A 20,406-nucleotide genomic window follows, 5' to 3' on the forward strand; every position below is an offset into this window, starting at 1 on the left:
GCCTAGAAAATCAGAAATCAGATATTAGCTCTTTTCTCGCATGTCCTCTACCTCCTATAGAGGCAGAAAGCACAAGCCAAACCAGCATCCCCAAGGGGAAAAAGCAAAGTCTTTCTCCCTTGGGCAGGCTTGAGCGTGCTAGGGCAAGTTAGACTTCGGGAGCAGGAGAATATACATTTAAGCTTTAACGCTAAGCATCAGCTCCAACCAAGTTCTTTACCAAAGAGCTCATCAGCATTGTTTTCTTAGACACTTGCACAGGTATTCACACAAAATGGGACATTTGATTTTCATGGAATCATTGTTCCTTTATCTTCAAAACATAATGCATGGATTAGTGCAGGCTTCAGGTCCCTTTACATCCAAACCCTCTCTTCAGCTATCCTATCACCTCACAGCCCCAAAGGCTCTCAACATCACCCGAGCTCCGTGATGTTTGCACAGAGACAGTTGGGCTGCATGTCTGTGGGCGGTTTAAGATCCTGTGAATTACGCAAATCCTGGCTCTTATATCATCAATTATTCTGGTCCTTCGTGTGGGCCTGCGTGGGCTGCAATAGTGTGATTTCTGGTTCTCACCCTGCAGGGACACTTAGCAGCCTGACCTTTTGAGTCACTTCTTCACTGAATCGCTTTCCTTATTTTTAATGTCCCCGCTCCCACCTTTCTCTACTTGACACCCTTTTTGACTAGCACACTGATTCCTAACTTGCACAATTGCGTTCTCAGGTTCTCTTTCTCCCTTTTGGGTGTAGAGTTCATTATCCACCTGGAAAAAAAAAATGAAGTGCAAATGTTTTCCCTTTAGTTTCCTGATCATTTTAAAGCAATGGTTTGTTTCCAAAAATAATGAGGACAGGGCAGTGTTCTACAAGGGTAATAGGGAAAACAAAACAAAACAAAAAACCTTTCTTGTCTTGAGCACTGAATTCACTTTCGCTTTTAAAATTATATATATGTATATATATAAATATATATATAGAGAGAGGCATAAACATATATCTTACTTAAAGAATGGTTTTCGCATCAGAAAAAAATAGTTATCAGAGATAAACTAAAATATATAAATAATATAAATGTGCATATAGGTATAGATGCAATTTTATACCACAGTCTACTGGCAGAAATAGCCTCCTGAGGGTGGCTGCTCTGGGCATTTCATTCCCTTTTTTTTTTGTTTGTTGGTTGGTTTGTTTTTTTAGACAGGGTCTTGCTCTGTCTCCCAGGCTGGAGTGCAGTGGCATGATCTTGACTCACTGCAACCTCTGGCTCCTGGGTTCAAGCGATTCTCCTGTCTTAGCCTCCTGAGTAGCTGGGATTACAGTCGCGTGCCACCACACCTGGCTATTTTTTTTTTATTTTTAATTTTAGTAGAGATGGGCTTTCACCAAAATGGCCAGTTTGGTCTCAAATTCCTGACCTCAAGCAATCCCCCCGCCTCGGCCTCACAAAGTGCTGGGATTACAGGGGTGGGTCACTGTGCCCAGCATCATTCTCACCAGAATAATGTTTCTGGCTTCAGAGAACTATAGAAATGAAGCAACGGCAGCAGTTATCTGGTGGCACATTGCTTTGTAATTACCACTGGATCTCTATTAGAATCTAAAAGCTGGAATCTGGGAGTAGGGGTACACAGGTTGCTAAGCACCCCTTCTCCCAAAACCCTGGATGAGATAGCTGCTGAAACCATGGGGATGAGCAAGTCCCACGACACACATTGGCTTCCCAGCCTGTCCATGTGTGGAAGGATCATATTGCCTAGCTGGTCAGGTGAAATGTGGTCTGGCCCACACTTAACCACCCTCACCAATTAAAATCTTTGCAAATCATGGGGTTAAACTTCTGCATCTATATAGATTTAATCATAATTGGCATTTTTACTTGTAAGTTTCTCTCCTGAATATGCAGATATCAAATAATAATGAAATGCTTTAAAATAATGTTTCTCTCCAAAAACCCCCTGAGTGTATCACACTGTGGAATCTATATTTAGAATTTGTCTATAAGGCCACCTCCTTGGCTAATACACTGTTTACTCCAGTAGCAGTTTAACCGATATATAATTGGGGCTTTTCTAGATTACTGATTTCTTATATAATTCAATTTGTTTAAAGTCTGTACTCTGTAAGATATTGATTTTGTAAAATTTATTGAGACTAATTTAATAACCCAGCATATGGTCTATCTTGGCACACATCCCATAAACACTAGAAAAGTTTCTATTCTTGGTAGTTTCTGGGTGTAATGTGGCTAAATTGTCAATTATATCAATAGATCTAAAAGTATTATTCATGTCTATATCGTTACTGATTTTATTGTTTAGTTATCTATTAATCATTGGAGAGGGGCATTATGATATTCAATTACTACTATGGATTTGTCTTTTTTTGCCTTTAATTCTGTCGGTTTTGCTTCATGTTTTTTCAATAAGGCATGTATATATTTATGATTGCTATGTCTTCCCAATGAATTGGCCATTTTTCAGTCTCAATTGTTGTTCTTTATACCTGGTTCTTTATACCTCTTGGCTTTCATTTGGCAACCATCATAGTAATAATTGCTTCAGTAAGCATCACCTATGATTGCTAAAACAGGTAGGTGAAAGTTTAATGAGAACTAGGATATTTTCCTGTTGTCAAAGTATCTCCCAATAAGATACTTCTTAATGACAAAACAAAAATAGTAACCTTAGAGAAAAAACTTGGCAGGAAACACCTTAGTCAAGTCACTAAAGTTAATGACCAGAAATAGGACAAATTGATACGATTTTCTTCTGGATGTTTTGCAGTGAAAAAAACACAGTATTACTCCCAAGGTACTCCTGCCAAAAATGCATAACCTCAGACTAATCATAAGGAAACATCGTATAGGCCTAATTTTAGGAATATTCTACCAAAGAAGGCCTGTGATTTCCCAAAACCTCAAGGCCATGAAAGACAGGCTGAGGAACCATTCCACAATAAAGGAAAATAAAAGGGCATCACAACTAAGAGCAACATTTAATCTGGGATTAAATTCTGAACTAGAAGAATTATTTTTACTATAAAAAGACTTTAGTGATACAATTGGGAAAAATTAAATGGGATCTGTAGGTTAGATACTACTATGTTATCAATGTTAATTTCCTGATTTTGATTTTTGTATTGGTGTCTACGTAAGAATGTCCTGGTTTTTCAGAAACACATAATGAAATATTTAAGCATGAAAAGGAATTATGTATGCAGCATATTCTCAAATAGCACAGAAAAAATCTGCCAGCGTGTGTGTGTGTGTTTGTGTGTGCGGGTGTGTATGTGTGTATGTATGTGTACAAATCTACACACAGATAAAGACAGAAAGGGAGAGGGAATTGGAGGGAGGCAGAGATATGCAGTGAGAAATGCAGAGAAATGTAGTAAATGTTAATATTTGGTGAACCTGAGTAGACAGCATATGAAAATTATTGCAACTCTTTTGCAGCTTTTCTGTATATTTGGAATATTTTAAAAATAACGTTAAATACTCTTGTCTTAAAGTCTATTTTGTCTGATATTAATATAGTTATTCAGCTTTGTTAATCTTACTGTTCACATGGTATTTTTTTTTTTTTTTTTTTTTTTTTTGAGATGGAGTCTCGCTCTGTCACCCAGGCTGGAGTGCAGTGGTACGATCTGGGCTCACTGCAACCTCCACCTCCGGGTTCATGCAGTTCTCTGCCTCAACCTTCCCGAGTAGCTGGGACTACAGGCACCCACCACCACGCCCAGCTAATTTTTTTATTTTTAGTAGAGACGGGTTTTCACCATGTTGGTCAGGCTGGTCTCGAACCCTGACCTCATGATCCACCCACCTCAGCCTCCCAAAGTGCTGGGATTACAGGTGTGAGCCACTGCGCCCAGCCCACATGGTATTTTTAATTCCATCCTTTCACTTTCAAACTGTTACTTCATATATAAAGTACCATGCAGTGACATTACATCTTACTGGTTTTTTTCTCTTAATCTATCTTAACCTTTTAATTGTAGGGTTGAGTTTATTTAGATTTAAGATTATTATTCACATAGTTGGACTTAGCTCTACAATTTTCTTATTATTCTGCAGTTTGTCTTTCTGTCTTCATTTGGGTTAATCAAATATTTTCCAGCATTTCATTTTAATTCCTCTATTGGCTTTTCAGCTGTACTTCATATTTTTTTAATGGTTGCCTTAGGGATTCCAATATGCATCCTTGTTATTACAGACTACTTAGAGTTAATGTCAGTATTGCTATTTCTAGAAAGTAAAAGAGCTTTGCGACCTTACAGTTCTATTTATCATTCTCTTTTTTATGGTGTCATGTCTTCTATATCTCAATATATATGCAATATTGTAATTTTTGCTCTAATCAAATGCATTTTAAGTAAAATAATAAAATATAAAAATACATTTTATATTTATTCCTATGCTTACCACTTCTGGTGCTTATTTTTTTTTTAACTTCTATATTAAGTTCAGGGGTACAAGTGCAGCTTTGTTCCATAGGTAAACTTGTGTCATGGGGGTTTGTTGTACTGATTATTTCATCACTCGGGTATTAAGCCTAGTACCCATTAGTTATTTTCCCTGAACTTCTCCCTCCTTCCACTCTCCAGCCTCTGAAAGGCTTCGGTGTGTGTTATTCCCCTCTATGTCTCCATGTGTTCTCATCATTTAGCTTCCACTTACAAGTGAGAACACAAAGACTTAAGTGTAAAACCCAAAACTGTAAAAATCCTGGAAGATGATCTAGGCAATATCATTGAGGACATAAGTGCAGGCAAAGATTTCATGACAAAGACACCAAAAGCAATTGCAACAAAAGCAAAAATTGACCAATGGGATCTAGTTAAATTAAAGAGCTTCTGCACAGCCAAATAAACTATCAAGAGAATAAACAGACAACCTATAGAGTAGGAGAAAATTTTTGCAAACTATGTATCTGACAAAGGTCTAATATCCAGCATCTATAAGGAACTTTAAGAAATTTACAAGAAAAAAACAAACAACCCCATTAAAAAGTGGGCAAAGCCACTTTTCAAAAGAAAACATACATGTGGCCAACAATCATGTGAAAAAGAGTTCAACATCACTGATCATTACAGAAATACAAATCAAACCCACAATGAGATATCATCTAACACCAGTTAGAATGGCTATTATTAAAAAGTTAAACAATAACAGATACTGGCGAGGTTGTGGAGAAAAAGGAACGCTTATACATTGTTGGTGCAAGTATAAATTAGTTCAGCCATTGTGGAAATCAGTGTGGTGATTCCTCTGGTGCTTGTGACTATCTTTCTGCAGATCTGTGAATACCTTTTAGCATGAAGAATTACCTTCTGTATTTCCTATAATTCCAGTCTTTTGGAAACAAATTTTCTTATTTTTACAAATCTAAAAATGTTTTGACTTGCATTTATTTGTCTATGTACATTTTTGTTGGATATGGTATTTTAGGTTGACAGATTTTTGTATCCCCACCCCATAGTACTTAAAAAATGTCATTTATTTGTCTTCTATCACCCATTGATTTTAACAAGAAATCAGCCATCACATACCATTGTTTTATTGATGTAAGGTATTATTTTCTTTGGCTTTATTCAACATTTTCTTCTAATTTTTGATTGACTATGATGTCTCTAAGTATAATTGTCTTTGTTTTTCTCTTTCTTGAAGCTCACTACTGATGTTCTTGGACATGTAAATTTTGTTTTCTACAAAATTTTTGGAGAATTTTATCATTATTTCTTTAATTATTTTTCTGTCCTGATTATCTGTCTCCTCTGTTTTTTGAACTCCACTTATATGGATATTGTAGAGCTTGATACTGGCCCACAAGTCATTGAGGCTTTGCTATATTTTTTTTCGACCTTTTATTTTCTCTGTACTTTATTTTGAATTGTTTCTTTTATTATAGCTTCTCTTTGTCTGCTGTGTTTAATCTGCTATTAAGTAAAATCAGTTAAATTTTCATTTTGGATATTATATTTTTCATTTCTAAAACTTTAGTTTGGTGTTTATAGTTTTTGTTTGTGTGCTATAGATTAGCTTATTATGAACATACATTCCTTAAAGTCCCTGAACATATTTATAATAACTTTTTTAAGATAGCTTTTTGCTAATCTCTATACCTAGGTTACCTCAGGGTCAGTTTACTGATTTGCAGCCACATTTTTGAGCTTCTTTACATGTCTAGGTATAGTATCATTATTATTATTGCTATAGTATGCTGAACATTATGGATTCTACATTATTAAGAGTCTGGACTTTCTTGGCCTTCTTTAGAGTATTGTAGGTTTTTTCATTTATGGACAATTAATTTATTATAGAAAATGTCATCGTCAGCATCCCTGTGAGATTGCCTGCCATCATTTGCTTGAACACCTCTTGCAATGGGGAGCTCACTACCTCCTTGAATAAGCCTAAATCACTATTTGATGACCCTAATAAAAAGCTATATTCTTGTGTTTAATCATAATGTGCTGTCTTTTTAATTTCACCAAAGACATGTCTGTTGCCTTTAAAAAAATGAAAGCACTTCTTATGTCTAAAAACAGTGATCATATTTCCCATCACTCATTTTTGTAGATTTTCATTTAGTCAACTGCTTTCCAGTTTCTTTTTTAACAGAGATTTCATGGAAAAACTTTTGAATACTGTTCAACCCCTGAAATTGTGTGCCAAATTGAGATTGTTTACATACATGTGAGAAATTTTCTGGGAGAGGCTTTCACAACTTTCCTCAGATTCTGAAAAACCTCAGTATAGTCTAGAACTTCATAGAACGCAGTTATTCAAATCTTCGCTCATCTCTGTATTATTTGAGACACTATACATAGAGCTTAAAAGACTCTGGAGCCAAACTGTCTGGCTTCAAATCCAGCTCTGCTATGTTTCCTTAGACAAATTACATAATTTCTCTGTGCCTTAGTTTCCACACCTAAAATAATAATAATATTAATTACCTACTAATTGGACTGCTGTGAGGATTAAATAAATGGATATGTGTAAAACTAATTAATAGTTCCTGGCATATAGTGTTTCATGAAGATCTATTATTATAGAATTTAAATTTCTTTTGGAAACCTTCTGCAATATCAAGATAAGTGGATTGATCATGATCTACTTAACATAGAAATTATTTTTTCAACTGCTATGGAGAACAAATGGATGACACATTTTAAGGAGAAATCTCAGGCAGTACCTGGGTTGGGGGGAAGGAGTGGGGCAGAGGCAGAAGGGGCAGATGTTGAAAAGCTCCCTATAACCTGTAAAAAGGCAAATATCAGAACAGAGCTTGATCTGCTGTGGGTCCCAAACTGATTACATCAGAATCATCTGGGAAGTGTTTAAAAACTTTGTATTTCAGAGTCCCATCTCAGACACACTAAATTAGAATCACTAGGATGGGCCCCTGGGAATCTGCATTTTTAAACAAACGTTCTCTTCCATTTCCCATCCCTCACGATTCTGAAACATCCTAGTGACACATGCCCATGAAGCAGTGTTCAGAGAACTGCAGGCAGATGATTCCTAAGGGCCATGTCAGCATGAGAGTGGATGTTTCTAGGTAAAGGCAGTGATTAGCAGCTCCTTTGTTTTACTGATGAGTGCACGAAGAATGAGAAAGAAAGTGACTTTTCTATTCACTCAAAAAATGGAAAGGTCAGTCCAAAAACTGAGGTCTACTGACTTCACAGCAGGTGCTTTCAGTGACACACAATTTTATCTAATGATTGTTTCAGTCGACCCAGAAGCTAGGCTCCTATCATCTGCCAAATGATCTGTCTTGATTTTCTACTTTATGATAGTCATTATTATCTCAGTTTATCTCTCCCTAAAATTGGTACAGTCCTGACCTCAAGGAATTAGGATGCTGTGAAGTTTAATTAATGTCTTCTGAGCCCCCAGATGCCTTAGATGAAAGATGCTGTATTGATGCTAAGTATTAGGATTATTATAGTTTACCAGTTATCAGGGCCAGATCACCTGCTGGGCTGTGCATTGTGTCACATCTGAAAGAACAAGACAGAAATGCTAACATATCAGCCGCTTCCTGAAAATCCAACCTGACCTTGAGCTTGCCAATTCCTTATATTCCTTATATCTGAGAATGGAACCCATGTCATACCAACAGGGGGATGGACAGCTTTCTGAAACTCCTAGAGAAAGCTTGTTGGGAAGCAATGGGATAAAAAGAAATGAGCTCCAGCTACAGGGACAGAAGAGTGTAGGTTTGGATCCTGGTCTCCTGCTCAGTAACTGAGTAACTACTAGGAACTCTTCACCTCCTCTTCATGTAATAAAGATAATACCTAACTTTGACAGGCTACTTTAGGTGTGTAAATAAGGTAACGTACGCAAACCACTTTGGGTAGCATGTGATGCTTACTAAAGGCTGCCTGCATGATGGATTCTAGAGGAAGAAACTGATGTAAAGATATCAGGAGAGAAAATAATAATAAAAGAGCAGAATGCCAGACCGTAGCCATTCTGTAAAGATTATACAGCTACATCGAGGCAATCAAGAAAATAATGTTAAGCTGATATTTTCAGACAAAATAAAGGCAGGTAGAAGTTGATAAAATTATTCTGTTCTTATATCAACCCTGATAGGTGACTTTTACTGTCTTCATTTTACTGATGTGGTAATTGAAGTTCATAGACAGACTTGAGGTCACAGAAGTCAGGAATGGTGGAGATGTTCTATGACCTGCATTCTTTTTGCTACATGACAGCTGCCTCTCACTCATATCCACGTAGTGGACACAATGTGTGTGATTCATGGTCACATGTTTTGTTTAGATTTTATCCCAATACATGATTTAGTATTTGACAAAGTTACTTTTGCAAATCTTAATAAAACAAACTTAAGGGGTCATTTTAACATCTGAACATTAATTTTACTTTTTTCTTCTCTCGCAACTCTGCAAGGGAAACAGAATGGACGTCATTTTTCCCATTTTACTCAACTGGAAACTGAGTCTCAGAGAGCATGAAGACCCAGGGAATTACCAATTAGCATAATTTATACAGAGATCAAACATCTCTAGGGAGCTTACATACATTTTGCTTCCCTATTTTGTTCCTAATCATATCATAAGATGAAATCAGCATTTCCTAAGGATTATTAGGCAAGGCATGCATGTGAAAACAAACTCTCCTTTTTATCTCCTAAGAGTAGAAGCAGTCACCTTCCGCCTAAACTGAAAGAGGCTCTAGGAAATAAACACTTTCCTCCAACACAGGCACGGGAGCTCCCAAGTGGGATATTTCGCGCTCGAGATATTCAGCCCTCAGTTCCCCTGTCCCCCTGCTGTGTCCCTGAGCAGCAGTAACACACTATCTGCCATGGTGAATAACAGCCTTCTTCACTGTGCCCCTTAGGGTGGAAATGATCCAAGGGAACCTCAGAGGGCTTGATCCTGCAGGGTAGTTGGAGCTGAGCCTGAGACACGGCAAGGTTCACTGAGGTCTGGGGTTTTATTCTGCTTTTGTTCCCATCCTGATTAATATCACAGCTAATGACTCTCCAGACTTGGTGATATATGATGCTCCATTGAGGACAGAAAAAAAATCGAGCTTTTACTAATTAAATAGAACATCTTCATATGCTGAAAGGTTTTGCAAACGAACGTAACTCACACAGAATTATGTTGGCAGGAAAGTCCCATGGAAAAAACTTTTAAGACCAGGGAGCAGTGAAACGAAGACCTAGTGTAGAAGAGAGGGAGGGAGACTTTTTTCTAAGGCAGAGGTAAAAAGCTAATGACGTGTATATTTAGAGAGAGAAAAAGAGACATACAAAAGAAACAAGTAGCTTAACATAAAGGGATAAAAGGCAAAGTAGAAATCTATACCAAGTCTGCTATATATTAACGGCACACTTGATTATTTTAGTGAGTAGACTCAAAGAGGTATTCAAGAATATTCTGCTGACATTTTGAATACTTATGTCATATCAAGATGTCTGTTAAACTTCTGTTTGTTCAACAAATGTTTATATCGAGCACCTTCTTTATGTAAGGTACTGTGCTAGAATCTGGAGATACAATGATAAATCAAACAAATGCAAAACCTCCTCGCTGAAGTCTAATTAGAAAGACATTGATTAAGCAAAAGAATAGAAATAAATAAATAATTTTGAGGTTGCAGTTACGGTGATGGATAGATGTATGGGTGTAGAAAGACATGTCCAACAACTAAGTTCCATTAAAGTGTAATATAAGAAGGAAAGTAATAACAGAACATAAAATCTATTTTTCTCTTTATACAATTTTAAGGTTCAGATAAGTAGAAGGTTGATCAAATTCACTGAGAAATGTATCTATTACATCCATTTTAAGCAAGTTAAACATTTTTGTTTAGAAATTAAATAGTTGCGGAATAGCTCAAACATGTAGAAACGCATGGAACATGATACTTGAAATGGCCATTCATCACTGACTACCATAATTTGGGCTATAATCTGTATATTCACATCCTCCTGAAATTCATATGTTGAAATCTCAACACCAAAGGCAATAGGATTAGGAGGTGGAGTCTTTGCGAGGTGATTAGATTACGAAGGTAGAGAGTCTTCATGAACAGGATTACCGCCCTTATAAAAGAGGCCCCAGAGAGCTCGCCTAACCTGCCACCTACATGAGGACACAGCTTAAAGGCCTCATGTATGAGGAAACATGTTCTCACCAGATACTGAATCTGCTGGTGGTTTGATCATGGACTTCTCAGCCTCCAGGACTATGAAAAATGATTTTTTTGTCATTTATAAGCTACCAGCCTCCAATATTTTGTTATAGCAGCCCAAACAAAGACATTTCATAATTCTAAATTTCAATCACTTAGAAAAAAGAAAGAGGAAAACTGAGAGCCTTCTATCAATCAGATACCTTACTTGCATTATTTGATCTTCACAATCTCAAGATGCAAATATCACACCCTTTGTGCAGATGAGATAACTGAGACTCAAAAGGTTAAGAAACTTTTCCAAGCGTGAAACCTTATAAGTGGTATAGTAAATAAAATTCTGCCCGGGCACATGGCTCACGCCTGTAATCCCAGCACTTTGGGAAGGCAAAGTGGGTGCATCACCTGAGGTCAGGAGTTTGAGACCAGCCTGGCCAACATGGCAAAACCCCATCTCTACTAAAAATACAAAAATTATCCGGCTATGGTGGCAGGCGCCTGTAATCCCAGCTACTTGGGAGGCTGAGGCAGGAGAATCGCTTGAACCCGGGAGGTGGAAGTTGCAGTGAGCCGAGATCGTGCCACTGCACTCCAGCCTGGGTGACCAAGTGAGACTCTATCTCAAAAAAATAAATAAATAAATAAATAAATAAATAAATAAATAAATAAATTCCCACCTAGGGTTTGTTAATTTCATGCTCTTTCAGAAATGGCACACTGCTCTAGAGTAAAGGGCAAAGAAAGAATAAAGAACATTCAACCCTGATATTTGGAAACAGGACATCAGAATGCTTTCACTTTCTCTTCTGTCCTGCTTCCCCTCTTCTCATTTTATTGGCTAGGCGATTAGGAGACTTATTTCTGTTCCTTACGGATTATTCACATGTTCACTCCCACTTCATCTCAGGCCTAAGGAATGTTGGCAGAAAAAGCAGCACACCTGTTCCTCCTTTTCCACTTCTTCCCTTCCTGTTCACATCAGCATCTGAAGCTGCCATCCTTTGTTAACTCATTGCCATGTTCCCTCGCTGAAGGCAATATGCTGCCAACTCACGGGTGTTGCTATGGTGACTATGATGTCATAAGGTGATGCTATGTGTTCTGGTGAGTGCAAGGATGAACTTTTTCTTAATCTGAGATATTAACTTCACAAATATAGAATGCTAGATATTAAAGTAGAAAGGAAACTGCGTTTTGCAGAAACCCAACATTAGTGTCTATTTTTCTTCTGAGTAATCAAGTTGGACTCAACAACCTCCATATGGTCTTTGCCTGCTCTAAGATTTTATAATTATGGAAGTTGATGAATAATTACTTCTCTCAGACAGAAGCAGCCTCACTGGCCTAAGGTTGCAAGGGTTATGATTTAAATAGGATTCTCAGTTGAAGAGCAAGATTGTCTTCCGGAAAATCTTCAAGATCTGGGCTCACTTCCACATAGCATCCACGAGGTCTTTCTTCCTCCTAGCCTCAGTTCTACCATCTGTTAAATACAAATGCAAGCATCTAGTCTCAGGGAGCTACTGTAAAGACTGCATGAGAAAACATGGTCAAAGCACTTAGCACATAGTGGCTCTACATCGATGTTATTTTCTTTGCTTTAAATTCATTCAAGGCTATGTTACTTCACGGCATTAACTCAGCAAGTCATTCTATTTCTTTTAGGCATAACTATTTTATTGTTGTTTATACAAATGAGGAAAGTTGGAGAAAATAAAGATATAGGAGATACAAAAGATGAAAAAAAGAGTTATAATTTTCTTAAAGTCCTTCTGATTCTAGACTCCACAATCTAGAATCTAAAGCAAATGATTCCAGAAAAAGAATAAATATATGTGTGTGTATTGTTCCTTTCAATTATGCAAACAAATCCAATTATTGCCAAATATAACAACTGATAAATGGAGTAAAATACTTGTCTTCTTAGTGAGTATTGATGAGTAGGATAACGCCCAGTAAAGGTGGCTGGGAACTTCAAACCTACTAGAATTATTGGTTGGACAGGGGATATTGAAACTGAAGGGAGAGAAGTTCCAGGGAGAGGCATGATACTCATTCTCAACTCTTTGAAGGCATTTTATATCCTAAAGGTAGAAGACTTGCTTCACTTGGCCACAGAAGTCAGGAAAAGTGCCCCTGGATGAAAGTTAACAATTATGAACTTTAGGTAGAAATTTCTTATGATCAGACTTCCAGCAGCTGAGTATGAAAAATTCAGAAAGGCTGAATTCTCCATTGCTGGAAATGTCTTTAAGGTTAAAAAACATGTTGAGGTGATTTGAGGGACCTAATGCATTAGATAAAAGTGTACATGGCAGGAAGAAAGGTTAGGAAGCAGTGGACCAGAGACCTTCAAGACCAGTAGTCAATTATCTGATCTTAGGAGGACATTTTGCTATGAATACATTGCATTTGTCTCAGGCAACAAATTTGGAATTGATACATACACCATACATGCCTGCAATGGGAATTGCTGTATAAACACATGCTTTTTTCCTCCAGCTTCAATTCAACTGCTAATGTCTTACATTTTGGGGGCATCTTTAAGAGATGAAATCTCTGGTTGACTATGAGAGATGGTTATTTATGAATGATGTAGGGGATAGTCAAGGAAGCAGCTGGACAATGCAAAAGTGAAAAATAGTTCATCTTTGATTAAAAGTAGTTCCATACAAATTCAGTAACTAGACATGAACATGTAAGTCTTAATCTGTGGCTACCTCAAAGTATTCTGGTGATACTGGAGGCTAAACATGGGACATAAAATAAAATCATTCTAAAAAGAAACATCACAAATATCTTAGTCTAGAGGGATGGGCCTTATAAAGGGGGTTGATACGGTTTGGTTGTGTCCCCACCCAAATCTCATCTTGAATTGTAGTTCACATAATCCCCACGTGTTGTGGGAGAAAACTGGTGGGAGGTAACTGAATCATGGAGGAAGTTTCCCCCATATTGTTCTCATTGTAGTGAGTCAGTCTCACGCGATCGATGGTTTTATAAACACAAGGTCTTCTGCACAAGCTCTCTTGCCTGCCACCACATAAGACGTGCCTTTGCTTCTCTTTTGCCTTCCACTATGATTGTGAGCCCTCCCCAGCCATGTGAACAGTGAGTCAATTAAACCTCTTTCCTTTATAAACTACCCAGTCTCAGGTACGTCTTTATTAGCAGCATGAGAACAGACTAATACAGCGGTTCAGGGTAGAGAGTAACATTGGCCAAATGTGGTTGAATGGGAATTTTATGCATCATCAGTCATAGCCTTGCTCATCTGTGAAATGCCATAATGTGTTTTTAAATTTTTATAAATAGTCATTACAAAAATAAGTACACTATTAAGGTGATCATCTTGAACTATAGGTCAGAAAAATACTGGTGGGCAAATAAAAGATAAGCATTTCAGGGTATTAGAAGCTCTGTTGTGATGATCCAGTTTTGGGGGTGATTTATTCATTTCAGGCTTCCTCTCTGTTAGGTGCCTATGTGACTTCAAGGATCAAAAATTGCAGACTGTCAACAACTCAATGCTTTATCACATATATGGGCTTGGGCAAACTTTTCTCTCCTTTGGGCTTCAGTTTCCTCTTCTGGCCATGGCCAGGTTGATCACCATCTAGCAGGGAGTGTAAAACACAAGCCAGAAGCAAATATTCTTTACCCTAAGATCAAGGATCACAACCTTTTACTCCGTGACCATTATTGCTGGTTCTCTATCCTCTATGAATCTTCCTAGATTTAAGACCCCTGCTTCTTTCATCTCCTTTCACCAAAGCTTGCAATGTCCTAAGGTCAGATTGTTGATGCTGGCTATTTCTTCATTCATTTAACAAACATGTGCCAACAATCATTGAGCTAGGCTGGCCAACTTTTTCTGCAAAGGGCAAGATAGTAAATGTTTTAGGTTTTGTAGGCCTATGGTCTCTGCATCTACTACTCAGTTCTGCCATTGTAGGGCAAAAGCAGTCACAGACAATGCATAAGCCAATGGGAATGAATGTGTTCCAATAAAACTTTATTTTCAAAAACAGGCAGAGGGCCAGATTTGTGCCATGTGTTATAGTTGAACCCCTAAGTTAGATGCTGAGCATTCTATGTTGAATAAAATCTGGTATTTGACAACAGAGTTCAAACTGTCTAGCCCATTCACTTTTGTATTATCTATAGCTGCTTTTATGCAACACTGGCAGAGTTGAGTAGTTATGACAAAGGTCTTATGGCCCACAATGCCTAGAATATTTATTATCTTGTCCCTTGCCGAAAAATAGTTTGCCAACTTCTGGTTTAGAATACTAGAAGTGTTATTATTGGATAATAATTAAGAATAATAAGAGTGAGAAACATACTGTTTCAAATTCAATAAAAATGCTATTAAAATAATAAAAATAACCATGTGTCAACTATGTGATAAGCATTTTACTAATAATTTCAAAAATTTCATTTAATGTGCTAATCACAGCAATTATATAACATAATTATTGTTGTACTCAATTTACAAATGCAGAGATAGTTTACCTGAGTCACACACCAATTAGAATGTAAGAATTCAAACCCAGCTCAATGTGTCTCCAAAGCTCAAGCTTAATTAATTTGGATCAGGAAGGATGAATAGGGAATTTGCCAAGCTGAGGGAGAGCATCTGAGGCAGAGAAAACAGTCCCTGCAAATGTGCTGAGCCATGAATGCACGTTCAAGGAACAGGAAGGAGCATTGGAATGCAGGAGGCGACTAGACTAGGAAGGGCAATGGACTGGGTAATGGAGAGGCTGGAATGCCAGCAGAGAGTTTGTCCTTGCAGTTTCTTTAGCCAGGACTGGCTGGTGTCGATAAGCTACTTAGTGATGGTGGAGAGTATCAAAGCCCTGGGACATGGATTTCTCCCACTTATGAAACTTTTTTTGTTGCATGATGACACTCTCTAGGAGGTCAAAGGTGACTCTTTATGGCATAACCATCCCTAGCTTATTGTTTAGATCCTTATCCTTTATTGGACAGAACAGTGCCTCACCCTACTCAGGGTGCTGCTCATATATAGTTGCTCAATTCTGAAATTTACTCACAACAATTAAACAGACAAAACATTAGCCTGCAGAAGATATAATGGAATTGGAGGCCTGGCTCATTTCAGAGATTGCAGATGTTATATTATTTTAAAAGAGGCACAGGAATGCTGTAGGACACTGACTTCCAGGGCAAGGTCAAGTGCTCCAAAATGTCATAGCTCTGGGCTTCTGTTCACCAGCCAGAACAGTCAACAATAGATATGACCAGTTTGCATTTTTCATGCTGTCCAGAAAAGGAGACCGGGGTGCCATAAAAGGAATGGTCTTCCCTGGGTCACAGAACTGGTGGAATGCTGGCTTTGTGCCAGGAAGGTTGTGTAATTTGGATTCTACATGGTTCAGAGAAGTGAGTTGCACTGGTCAAATGATCTGAATATGACTGAGGGACCATTTGACTGCCCAGATAAAATCTGCTTCAAGACTTTGGCTGGACAAAGAGAGAATTATATTCTATTCTGAAAATTATATTTAGTAAAAGGATTGGGCATTTACAACAGAGGGATTTTCAATATTTAGAGATGGAAGGAAAGGCATATCTCAACTCAAAATATGGAAACACATTCTGTGAATTAGAAATGATAGTGAAATAATTTTAGTCAGATGATATTTGAGAGCTTGCTCATCACTTCTCCTCTCCCACAAAATTTTATGACACAAGGCCCTAAGCATGTATGCATAGGAATCTAAGGAAGTGTAACTCGAAATGAATTCTAAAGGTACAAGATGGATTTAAAGTCCTGTTTTATGTTAACATCCCATGCAAACTTTGCATTAAATTGAACAATATGTCTCTTTTTGTTTTAACGTAGCCTTTGGAATACTTACTATCCTGTAACATTGATTCTTGGTACACCCCTGAAGGTATAGATGCTGTAATCTGCAAACGAGCAACTGATATCATGTAATAATTAAGATAATAACATCTCACAGTTGAAACAAGCTCTTGGAATCACCCTTTCTGATTACTATCCAGTGCAGATATCTGCGTGCAGGGCAATTTAAGGTCATCTGATGTCCCTTGTAATTCCGAGAATCTGTGAGCTCAGACTTCAATGAATCCCTACACCAATATATTCCCAATAAGCTTATGTTCTCACCTCTTACATATTTCATATATTTTATATTAATAGTACTATACACACATATGTACACACACACACATGTTTCATAAAAAGACAAACCTTTAAATTATAGGCTTTGAAGTCAGGGAAATCTGGTTTCCAATTCTAATTCTATAGAGTTGGTTAGCGCTGTGATTTCAGATATGTTTCTTAACCCTGCTTGCCTCAGTTTCTTTATTGTGGAGTGGGAATAAAAACACCTTCCTCCCAGAGTTGGTGTATGTATTAAGAGGTAAGGAACATAAACATTTTACCACAGTGCCTAGAGTATAGAACCTGTACAGCAAATGAAAGCTGGAGTTTGTGTGTGTGTGGGCAGGGGAGGTGGGTGTGTGAGTGTGTATGTGTCTGCATGCATACCCATGCCTGTTTATGTGTGTGCTGTTTCTCATGGTGATGGGTAAAAAAAAAAAAAAAAAAAGTGATACACTTAATAAAAATGTGTGGACTTGAGCAGAGTTGAGTCACAGTTTGGGAATAGAGGGGTTTATGGATTCCAAGCTTAAAATGTAAACTGAAAGAACAGTCCACTGAAAACATTTGGTCCTTTACTTCTTGGCTCCAGGAAGCTCCTGACACATAAAAAAATTCTGGAATTTAGTTCTGTAAAACTGAGAGTCTGAATTTCTTCTATGCTCAGACTTATGCACTGCATCCCCAGACACAACAGATGGCCAGCTCTCTGCACACAAACCAGCTTTGTAGAAAGGCACTGGGCATAACAGGGAAGACAGAATCTCTACACCAACATTACTCTCCTTGAATTGAAGAATACGTCTCTGTTACTTGTCTTCGTTGACAATGAGGAATTAACTGGACTTTTGGGATACCCTCTAAACCAAAAATTACCGGTGGATAGCACTGATGTCGTTCAGTTTCTTCATTAAAATGTCTGCTCCCTAGCTCTAAATGCGAGCTTCAGATAAAGAAGACAGAGCTAATTACTTATTTTTCACTGGGAGAAGGATGGTGCCCTCAAGGTAGTGAATTTCAAAAGTCCTTTATCCACTCTAGGCAAAGGGAACTCCAAGTTATTGAGTTTGTGTGTAGTTCAACTCCCTGGAAAAACACTGTCTCTGGGCAGCTCACAGCAGGTACTCAGTCATCAAAGTACTGGAAAAAATCTGTACTCCACATAAACTTGATGATATACATTAATAGGAGCTGTGTTATATACAGTGACTGTACATAAAAAATACAACTCTATTTATAAAATCTTTTTTCTGCTTTTTTTCCCCAAGATGTTGCTTTTTTCAAAGTGAGCAGATGGGGTCCTGTTTTTTACTTTGGCAGCTCTGGGACCCTTGGGAATTTCAAGGCATTTGTATATATGTGAATCCTTGTTATATACGTGTTTATTACTTAAGTTCAGTTAGTTATGATTGTGCTAATGTCTTCATTACACAAAAATATTCAATAAAACTATTGTTATAAAATTAACCTCTGCCGGCCGGGCGCGGTGGCTCCGGCCTGTAATCCCAGCACTTTGGGAGGCTGCGGCAGGCGGATCACGAGATCAGGAGGTCGAGACCATACTGGCTAACACAGTGAAACCCCACCTCTACTAAAAATACAGAAAATTAGCTGGGCGTGGTGGCGGGCGCCTGTAGTCACAGCTACTTGGGAGGCTGAGGCAGGAGAATGGGGTGAACCTGGGAGGCGGAGCTCGCAGTGAGCTGAGATCATGCCACTGCACTCCAGCCTGGGTGACAGAGTGAGACACCGTCTCAAAACAAAAACCAAAAAAAAAAAAAAAAAAATTAACCTCTGCCAAGGTGTCTACTCCATTTCTTCCCATCTGATAAAAAAACTTTTTGTTGTTGTTTAGGCTGTCATGATTTTATAAAATATTTTGAGCACTAGCATCATAATGAGAATACAATGCATTTCACTTGTAAAGTGAAACTGTAGTCCTGTGAAAGCTATACAATATCATGAAGTTGATGAAAGTGATGCTAAGATTTGCTAGAATCACATCCTAAGCCATTCGCAAATAAGGATTTGGCTGAGTTAGACCAATTAACAATTGAAAAAAAGAAAATCAACATGGAAGATGATTAGAAGCTTCAAAAGAGAAATATTTGAATATCAAAAGCTTAGGAGAAGCCTCAGGGGAAAAATGATGAATCTCTCAAATATTTTTACAAAAATTACCTTTTCTCCTAATCATGATATGAAAGTTAAATGCAAAGTGAAGGATTTCATTTCATTTGATCATACAATTTTGTCAGAAAAATTACCGTTAAAAAATCAAGACCTGGTTCATTTTCTCATCATTTTATGAATTAGCTTCCAGTTAAAATTATTAAATAAATTCTGACTATATAAGCTAAAATATACTTACATTAATGCATTTTAGTTTCATATGCCAAACTGAACTTTTTGCATGCTTTTCGCTGGAATTATGTTTCTATGTAACACAGACTTACTTTCTACTGGTTTTGATTTCAGAGAAGCGTCCTGCATGGTAATTAAGGTAGTGAAGACTGTGCACAGAATCTGGAGTCAGGATGCTGGGTTTTGAATTCAAGGTCTCATACTTATTACACTACATGGGAAGGCTGTTCAATTTCCCTGTTCAACTTCCCTGTGCCTGGTATTATTTGTCTTGAAGGTTGAATTAATAGCAATCTTATTTGAGCAGAGTATTGGGAGTAAGGCAGACGGTATTATATTAAAATGCATCTGGGCAGCCTTTGCAGTTGAGTGTGTCTGACTTCTCTGACTGTGGGGTCCATGCTTTCTATGAAGGAATGACCGATTTCATTCCTTTTTACATCCCTCTCTGGAAACAATGTCCTGTTCCTCTTCTCCTAGTTACATCTTTTCTTCTTAGCTTTGTCATCAACTATTTCCAGAGGCGTTTCCTGACCATTTCTAATGCCACACAGATTAGGTGGCCCTTCACTGCAATCCTTATAAAATTAGTGAATATTTCTATACCTTCTCTGGTTCAATCCTTTTTCACTTCCCCAGTTTGCTGAGGGGTATATGTCTTTCTCAGCTATGAGTAAAGATATACCACACAGACACTCACTCACACACAGATTTTCATCTCTGTTTTCCTAGTGCTTATCACAGGCCACCCCTAATCATTATCAATGAGAGAATGATTGTCTCAATGGGACAGGCTAGGGCAGCAAACAAACGAACACGAAAAACAACTCTAGAGTGAGAGGCACTGACCAGGTCTCCCTTGAGTTGCCCTGGAACTTTGAACAATCCATTTATTTATAAGCCTCAGTTTCCATGTACTCTAGAGTGAAGGAGCTAGATTAGCTAAATTTTATGGGCTCATTCAGCTACAATGCCCTACGGTTTGGTGACATCCATAAAACCAAAGTGACAAACCTGAAAGGGGCTATGTTGATTTTTTTTCTCAACCTGTAAAAGGGAGTTGTCTTGAAATAGTGAATGAGGTCTCATTGCTGTGCTCTGTCTTTACCCATTGATGAATATTTGAGCCCGGCAGTCTCTCAATTTAGATCAATCTGGGTATTGTCTGCTCTATTCGCAGAACTTCAGCTAAGGTAACG

At 37.8% G+C, this 20,406-nt stretch overlaps 1 long non-coding RNA gene across 1 annotated transcript in view; it reads right to left on the reverse strand.

The window, feature by feature from the left end:
• Positions 1 to 11,640, reverse strand: part of LOC134736282 (uncharacterized) — a 114,184-nt gene extending 102,544 nt beyond the window's left edge. Inside the window, exon 1 of the long non-coding RNA XR_010120187.1 lies at positions 11,627 to 11,640. This is a non-coding gene — a long non-coding RNA (uncharacterized lncRNA). The remainder of the gene's footprint in view (positions 1 to 11,626) is intronic.
• Positions 11,641 to 20,406: the final 8,766 nt, after the last annotated feature.

This window comes from Symphalangus syndactylus, chromosome 3, assembly GCF_028878055.3.
Source record: "Symphalangus syndactylus isolate Jambi chromosome 3, NHGRI_mSymSyn1-v2.1_pri, whole genome shotgun sequence".
NCBI classification, from domain to species: Eukaryota; Metazoa; Chordata; class Mammalia; order Primates; family Hylobatidae; genus Symphalangus; species Symphalangus syndactylus.